The sequence below is a fragment of the Zophobas morio genome, unplaced genomic scaffold (assembly GCF_036711695.1).
Source record: "Zophobas morio isolate AGI-343-1 ecotype UQ-CSIRO unplaced genomic scaffold, CSIRO_AGI_Zmor_V1 ptg000004l, whole genome shotgun sequence".
Taxonomy (NCBI): domain Eukaryota; kingdom Metazoa; phylum Arthropoda; class Insecta; order Coleoptera; family Tenebrionidae; genus Zophobas; species Zophobas morio.
The window spans coordinates 13,176,407-13,185,937 of NW_026972109.1; the positions used below are offsets into that span (position 1 = coordinate 13,176,407).

Consider the following 9,531-nt stretch of genomic DNA (forward strand, 5'->3'; position numbering starts at 1 on the left):
TTGTTTTCGGTTGCGCAACGTTTTTATGCGAGCTATACAAATTCGGGGTAATTGGATGGCGGTGGCATTTCAATCGACGGGGAAACGGCAGGCTTGATGTTATAATTGTAATGAGAAGGTCTGCATTGCAGGTTTAATTGGAGAGTCTTAAATTGATGAGAAAATTACGATGGTTTGGATTTTAAATTCGCAACAGGATGTATTACGTGGTGTTTACAGGCTAAGGACAACGAGATCTGTAATTCGGTTTACTGCACTCGGAGCGTTAACAAGTTTAAGACACAAAATATTGGTCACATCACATTTTTAAAACGCCATTGGAAATTATATAACAATTACATCCATTTAATATTTCTTCATCAAATTTGAGTAGATATATAGGTATTTTGAAATTTGTCGAAGTAATAAAACAACAAGCGTACATATATTATAAATGAAAATATATTTCATGACTCGTAAAGAATGAAAGAAAAGAAAGACAAGTAAACAATGCCAACTGACCTTGCTTCATTAAAAATTGACAGTCACGAACTTCGATGGGAGATGACATTAAATCGATTGAAATCAACCTTGAATTTATCCAAAGTATTGTTTTTTCATTCACGGCATATTTCCTACCAACCGATACATTATTTTTAATTATAAAAAATAAATTAGGGGAAACCTGCCATGATCTCTAAAAATTTTGTATTTTTTGTTTATTTTTATAAGCAAATAAATATAAGATTTTTCATGCTCAACTAATATATTACTTTCAATTACAATACTTAAAATTAAAATTCACTCTTCTCGCAGTGACAGGGCGGCCAAGTTAAATCAGTAGCATAACTCTCAACAAAGTCGATAAATTGACTGACTTCTGTAAAGATAAAAGGAAGACCATTTATCCCACACTCGATTTGTAGTGCGGTGGCCCCCCAGCTGGCAATACCCACAAGAACGCCATGTTGAACCAAAGGCGACCCCTTGTCAAAGTAACAAGAACCAGTACTACCATGTACCATCCAAAGGACCAGTGCAGAAGTTGGAAACGTTAGATAAAAGTTGCGAATTACCGTCTTTAATACTATCAAGAGCATTGGCGCACTCTAGTAACAATTTTTTTTTAGCAAAACAAGAAAATTAACTTATAGATAGGCTAGTACCTGTGTAATCTAGAACTGACATTTCTGCTATAGCTGACTCATTAAACGTTGAACCCCATCCAGAAATCTCAGCTTTCCCTCTAGGCAAAGATCCTTGTTTTGGAAGTTGGACGGGTTGGACGTGTTCATTCAGTGTTAAAGGAAAATCCAGCTGAAAAATTGCTATGTCGTACGCACTGAAAGCGTTATATTTATCGAAATCAGGGTATGCATATTGTCGAAGAATATCGACACTGATTTCTTGTCTGTTTTCTGTGCCGTCGGGAGTTGTGGTTCCTGCAACTACTACATAGGCTGGGAAAGGTGGGCGCATTCTTGTTGGATGTACGCAGGTTGCTGATGTTAGTATCCAAAAGGGTGAAATGATAACGCCTGAACATACGTGGTAGTGATCGTCCCCAAATTCGTAGAAAATTTGTTGAATGGATACTAAGTACGGAGGGTGCTCGTCGGCACCTACTAGTAGTGCTGCAATATGGTGTAATTTTTGATTAAAAGATTTGGTTTTCTTACCTAGTGCGAATGCAAGCAGTAGAATACAAGGCTTCATGGTTGGATTTTTGTCTGAGAAATTTTGATAGTGCCGCTTTTATATACCGGGACGGCTCTTTAATCTTTTTTTTTATGAAGTTCGCTTCAAGTGTTTTTTATCATAGTGTTAGTCAAGTGGATAATTTGCCAATATAATCACGAAAAAAACAAGAATATAAAAAAAAGTCCGTACCTATTTAGAAAAAATTATCTATTTCTCCTAGTTGAGATAAACATGAGCAAATAAAAGGTTTTTCAATTTCGCCTTTCCTTTTATATTTCTAAGAACTATAATTACTCACAGATAAGGTGCTATTATTATCTATGTAGTGTTTTACTAAAAAAAAAAAAAAAAGAAAAATAACATCGGACACAATGGATTTTTGAATAACAGTTTTCAACATACATATTTGCATTTTTATATTATGTATGTATATAGAATGACTAGAATGTATGGAAACTATGAAATATCTTGAGCACCAATTGTACAAAACACCTGAAATTAGATGTAGGAATACAAGAAGTTGTGTTAATTATTATTCGTCAAAAAAAAATATTTTTTTTTTATTCATTTGTTTGAGATATGCAAGGCCAACTTGATCTTTTTTAAATGGCACTACCCTATAATTAATGCATTTTTGAATAGACCTTATTTTTCTGAATTCATTGATATAGCACAATCATACTTTCTTTCTGACTGAAATGGCAAAATAAATTATTAAACAATAATTAAATAAATTAGGAGTAATAATTATTATTAATTTTAATTCATATTAAACAATAAATCAATTAACCAATAACAACAATGAATGGAAACCCACGATCTAAGTTTTTACCCAGGTAGGTATTTCACTACCGATTCCGGCACAATCTTTTTTGATCTAGTTCAAAGACCAACTCTGTGATGTTCCTTCATCTATTCAGAATAATGCCAGATCGTCAGCATAGCAGATTAGGGTAACCCCCTCTGGTACGTCTATCCTCATTACGTCATCGTACAAAATGTTTCACAGGGTCGGCCCCAGTACCGAATGCTGTGGAACACCTCCTCCAGTGGCGTAACAATCAAACTGCGGGCCTGTGTTCTACAACACTGTGGGGCCCCTAATGAACAGCGAAATAAAAATATTTAAAAATACGAGTATAATGAATAAAGAATGAGTCGATGGCAATTAGCGCTAACGTTTTATTAAAATCATTCTATCTGAAACATTGAATTAAAAAAATAAAATACAATAATTACCTGAAGACATATAATTAAAATATATACAATATTAGAAACTAGCCGACCCGGCAAACGTTGTTTTGGCATTTCTAGTGAATATTTTGGTACATAGTTAAATAAAAAATTAAAATAAATACATAAAAATTTATCGTACGACAATGATTATTTATATTCAATGGTCATCTTGCAACCCTATTGCGCATCTGTGGATGAAAGCAAAGATACTCATATCGTTATTAAAAAATGGGGGTTGGTGGTAGAAGGGTCAAAATTTAGGGTTATATGTATTTTTTGATGCCAAATCTTAAAAAAATAAAAATAAAAAATGTTGTCTAAAAAATAAAAAAAGTTTGGTGGGTCACCCTTATCACTTAGGGGTTTAAAAAATAGTTTACTAGACCTACCGAATATACACAAAAAAATTAATAAAATTCGGTCAAGGCGTTTCGGAAAAGATTGGTTACAAACACTGTGACACCAGAATTTTATATTAAATTATTTTAGAAAAAAAATTATTACCATAAAAAAGGTTATACTGAGTCGACCTTAAAAGATTGACGTATGCTGTCGCGGACTTTTTTTTAGAACTTTTAGAAGGGAACAATTCCATCATACATGATTTTTATGTAACTTTAACCGTTTAACAACAGCGTAAGCAACGGAAGCTGCCAAAGGAAGAATAATTTTCCCGTTTTTCCGATATTTTTCATTTCTGCTCCGCTCCTATTAATCATAGGGTGATGTTATATAGCCTATAACCTTCCTCGATAAATGGACTTTCCAACACAAAAAGATTTTTTGAATTCAAACCAGTAGTTTCGGAGATTGGCGCGTTCAACCAAACAAACTCTTCAACTTTATAATATGTATAAGTAATTATAGAAGTATAGAAGTATAGATAAAATGCCCATTTTTTTTAATCTCAAAATTGTTTTCTTCTTGCTTTTCAATGGGCACAAGTTGATACAAAATTTGACACATCTAAGCTTCTAGCAATTTGATTTCCACTTGAGAGATTCAATGAAGGTAATCTGCATTGGCTCATTGTTTCTTAAAAAATTTTTAGTCATTTTTAATTTCGAAAAAGATCTTTCCGCTGAAACCACCGAAAGAGGTATTGTAAGAAAAGTGAAACATGCTGTGATAATTTCAGTGACACTAGTACAGGTAGGTCATTCTGTAATAATTTCCCAGTCCAGTTTTTTTTCTACTTAAAAAATTAGTTGTAACATACGTCAGATATATTTTATTATTCCAAAAAAGCACCACAAGAACAAAATTAAAATAGTTTTGAAAATACGAAAATTTTCATAAAACACAATTGAAACTGATTTTTTTTTCACGTTTTATTACAGCATGAAGTTTCACTGTAGAACTGAGGACAAAATTTAAGTATTTTGTTGTCTTGCATCATAAATTACCTAGTTATACTTTTGTCGGATAAAGATTGGTAATTTACTACATGGGGTGTTAGATTTGCTACAATGGGATTGCGACACTGCGACAGGTTTATTACAAACAGATGCTGCTGCATTTTCGACCGCCGGTGCCGGTCGCTAAAACCCGAGTTTATTGAGTCTATGATATTGAGATGCCGCCCTTTGCAGCAAAAAATTCGTAAATAGCGATCGACCATCGATCCTGGGATTACCGCACATTTTCGAATTTTTTATTTCAGAATGTAATTTGGGCAATAATATAAAAAAAATCTAATAAAAAAATGTTCGTGTGACCGGACCGGGCCCCTTGAAGCAGCGGGCCCGTGTTCCGCCGAACACGCGGAACACCGGTAGTTACGCCACTGACCTCCTCCCACTTCAATGACCTTGTTTCTGTCAATATGATTCTTTCTTTTTGTAAAATAGTCTTTTATGGTGATTTTCAAATACGTGGAGATACCTCATTGTTCTATTTTCTCGACTATGATGTCCCATGAGGCGATATTAAAGGCGTTTTGGACGTCTATAAAGATCGTTCCGCACCACTTTGGACTTCCTTCTGCGTTCCTTTGGCAATCTTCACCACGTCCTCTATCGCGTTCAGTGTGGAACGTTTTCCTCTGAAACTATATTGTCCTCCCTTACTACGTACCTCTTCCATCAGCCGTCTATTGATTAAGTTTTCATACACTTTTGCTTTGCACAGGGTCTCCTATCGAAGACTCCACTTTATCGAGGTTATACAGTCTTGCGGGTATTATCTGCTCTATGTCGCTGTCATTCTCACGTTCCTTCCTCTCTCTTTTCCCAGTTTAATTAATATTATCCGGAGAACTCTCTGTAAGTTTTGATTCTTCCCGAGTTCCCCCTATATTTCCAAAACTATTTTTTTTTTGTTGTCTCTACTCTTACTTCCTTGCCGGTTGGTGGAGTCCTAGCTACGTTTCCTCTTCTTGGGAAACAATTGTCATTTAGTAATTCCACTCCAGTAACTCGACTTGACGCCGAAGCTTGGTTTTCTACTTCAGACGTCTAGCAGTCGATGACGGTCGGTGGGAGCCTGCCCTCTCACTCCCTATTTCGATCGGCACTGTAATATCCTCCTTTACGGAGTAAATCCTTTATTTTCCTTGATGTTCAATCCATTTCGTTTAATACGTTTCCTTAACCTTTATCATTGCCTGATCGTCATAACCCTATATCCTGTTAAAACCAATCCATCTCTGTCATCTTAAAAGTCTATCTGTGCCTCATTGATTAATGCACTAGTCCCTCCTCGATGGGCCGCCACCTTGTCGTGGTGAGGGGGTTGTACCAAGAGCGGCCACCTGACTAGCTATATCCCGCTCATTACCTCATTACCGCGTATATAGCAGGGTTCGTCATAATCTCTTTTTCTACATTCAATTATGGTCTCCCCCCGGTTGGGCAGGCCGAGAGGCCCCTCCCCATTTATCCGGGCTTGGGACCGGCTGTGACGCCATTGGGGTACTCGATCCACCCTCTGACGCCACAGGCTAAGTTTACCTGAACTAACCTTTTTTTTTATATTATAGAGGAGGCCGGAAATCTTCCAAAGACACCCAGGTGTTCAATCGTGCCTGGGCGTGTTGGATTCACGCCAAACGTTGGCATGCCTACCAACTAAAACCTGTCCTCCTCTGCTTCTCAGACCTTTCCCAGTACCGTTTTCACATTTCATCAGGTTGGCTCCTGTCTTCTTCCTTTACTTTCTTTTTTTATCTGGTCCCTTTTTACTTCCCGAGCGTAAGCAAAGGAAGTATTGTAATCGAGTCCGTCGGCCGACTCTCTACTTTTACGTTTTCTCGATCTTTCATGACCCCTAGAAGACGAATAAATAGGTCTCGCATTTCCGTCTGTCTATCCGTCTGTCCGTCTGTCTGCCGTTCCGGATTTTTATTAGACAGATAATCTCCGAAAGTACTGTACCGATTGTTGTGAAATTTTGTACTTATATTAGGAATATCATGTAGATGGTAAAACGCTAACCAAAATTTGTCTAATCATCCCCACCACTAATGCGATGACGTCACTTCAAAATTGTACATAGTAAATGGGTTTTAAATTGTATAAAATAACATAGTCCTACACATATAGTATACGACTCCGAATTGAGTTTTTGCGCGAAACGTCCAGATTTTTGAAAAAAAAAAAATCAAAATTATAAAACAACATTTTGCAATTTAATTTTGAATTTGCTAACCCAAATGTTTTGAAATGTTGCAGATGTTTTAAGGCTATAAACAGCATCATAAATCTTTAGTCAAAATATATTTGGTTATCCCCTCCAAAAACTTGATGACGTCACCTCAAAAGTTTGCCGAATAAATCCTATCTAAAATGTACAAAATTTGATGAGCCTGTACTTGTGATATATCACTCCATTCATATTTTTTGGATTAGCATTGTGGCATGTTACTTTTACTTGCCGGTGTGTGGGGCGTATTTTAAAGGGCCACACAAATGCTTGGGTACTTAACATCTGTCTTGAACATCATAAAAGACAACTAAAAAAGAGAAAAGGGCCTAAAAGAATGTATAATAGAGTTGCGGTAGTCAAATTAAGTATAACTGTTTGCATATGTTTGTTTTTCTCCGGATTTTCAGGTTTTCTTACCGTTTTCATTTTTGTTTTTGGCGCCAGCCGATATGGGGTGGCTGGAACTACGCCTGTTACCCCTCCCATTTTAGCGGGTGGCTGCTATAAGCCACAGGTGCTGTCACTCTGCACTCCTGGGTGCCATACCACTCAAATCTCTTTCTTTACACTTTTATCTTTCGTCTCGTCTTCTCTCTTCTATTTCCCAGAGTGCCGTTGTACTGTTTTGGGGAAGGCCCTCCCTTCCTTTCCACTCTTTGTCGACACCCCAAACAGTGCAACCCTTCTTCTATCTTTCCATTCTTATTTTACTATCACTTTCTCTTCGCGCTTCTTCTCTTCACTCTAATTCTTTAGCGACTTGTACTAACAACATCTCATCAAGTACGATAATTATAAGCCTACGCGAACCTAAAATATCGGTACGACTTCCGGATGTAAACAATCCGCCATCTTGATGTCAAATATGTCAATACACGCGTACGACGCCAATTAAAGGTCTTCCTTAAGAGGGGATGGGGGAGGAAGCCTTCCATTTTTAGAGGATTCGGTGGCGGTGATCCGGCAAGTAATGTCGTGTTGTGCGGATCTGAAATTATAGTGCCCGATCCCGCTATCGTTCTATCGTTCTATAGTTTATCGTATCGTATTATAAGCATGGTAAATTTTTGATCAAAATGTATTTGGTCGTCCCCTCTAAAAAAATTTATGACGTCACCACAAAATTTTGCTGAATAAATTCTATCTAAAATGTACAAAATATGATGAGTCTCTTCTTGTGATTTATCATTCCATTCATATTTTTTGGATTTGCATATACAGGGTGACCCAAAAAAATTAATGAAAGCGTAAATGTATTTTATTAATTTAATCAGGAACTACAGAACCGAATGTTTTGAAATCTTGCAAATGTTTTAAGGTTATAAAGAGTATAATAAATTTTTAGTCAAAATATATTTGGTTATCTTCTCCAAAAAACTGATGACGTTAGCTCAAAAGTTTGCCGAGTAAATCCTATCTAGAATATACAAAATATGATGAGTCTGAATTGTAATTTATCATTCCATTCATATTTTTTGAATTTGCATATTCCGGGTGACTCAAAAAAAAAAAAATGAATGCGTAAATTTATTTTATTGGTTTACTCAGGAACTACAAAACCGAATGCTTTGGAATCTACTGCGAAAAAAAAACATAATAGACATACAGTCGTCTCGTTTCCGACAGCGAGAGAAGTACTGTCTAAACTCTTTAGACCAATTTTTCTACTCTCTCGTGTTCTTCTTTTCTTTTCATAACTCCAACTAGAAAATTTTCAATCACTGTCCAGTTTTCTTTAGACTCTAGCATCTTCTCAACCAGGTTTTCTACTATTAGGCTCCTCGTCACCATCTCCGCTTCCGCCTGTTTTCTTTGCCATCTATGACATAGGAAAATCGTTTGTTCCGCATCGTCTATTTCATCACAGTACATGCATTTTCCTTCCGCTGTTTTTCCTATTTTCTCTAGGTATGTCATAAAGCACCCATGAGCAGTTAGACATTGGGTAAGATGGTATCCCACCTGTCCCCATCTATCCAGGGTGGCTTCTCTCTCTCTGTTTCTTATTTCAGCTGACTCAGGTGCTTCCCGTCTCCTGCTGAATAGGTTTTTTCTTTCTAGCGCAAGTAGGTGTATAGAAATAGTCCCTGCCACTACTTGCACTGCAGCGTCTGACACAGTTCTATATGGGCTGGCCGTTCTAAGTGCCATAGGTCGTTTTGCTCTCACTACCCATGCCTTGTATCTTTCAACATTCATAACCTCTTGTCATATGACAGCGCCATATAGAAGAGTTAAAAGTGTTGCGGCACACATGACCGCCTTTCTATCGGCACTAGGTCCGTTTGTGAGTGGGTGAGCAAGAGGACGCTCAAAACCCTCATCGTCTTCTTTGCCTTTTTGGATGCCCTCTAGGTCTCTGCAGCAAAAATCATTCCTTTATCCAGGACTATTCCCACATATTCAACTTTTTCTTCCACCCTGACCTCGTGGTGTCCTTCGTCTTTGGACTCAGTCCGTTTATTTTCATCCACGTGTTAACCAGGAACAGGCTTCGATTTCCACATTCCATAATCCTGTTTATGGTGTCCACGCATATCACTATCGCCAAGTCATCCGCATAACATACGAGTTCGACTTCCTTCCCCATATTTATGTCCATAATGTCGTCGTAGAGGATGTTCCATAAGATTGGCCCCAGGACTGATCCTTGGGGCACTCCTCCTCCTACATTTCTCTCCACGTCTTTCCATATTTTAATCGCTCTATCGTGGAAGTATGGCGTAATTACGTTGAAATCTTTCTTCTTTTGAGCTTCCACAAAATTATCTTCCATGACGCTTCATGGAACGCGTTTATAATAATTGCACAATCCTTCTTCCTACTTTTAGCGATATCTACAATCTTCTGAATGGCGTCTATCGTCGTCTTCCCTTTGGTGAAGCCGTATTGGTTTGAGTTCAAACCCCCACTGTTTTCAATTTCTTGGGTAAGCCTTTTCAGAATCAAACGTTAGTATATTTAGCCCAA

At 37.2% G+C, this 9,531-nt stretch overlaps 1 pseudogene; it reads right to left on the minus strand.

Annotated features, from left to right (window-relative positions):
- Positions 1-726: 726 nt before the first annotated feature.
- LOC135135174 (trypsin-2-like) lies at positions 727-1,715 on the minus strand (annotated as a pseudogene).
- Between the last annotated feature and the right edge of the window lie 7,816 nt (positions 1,716-9,531).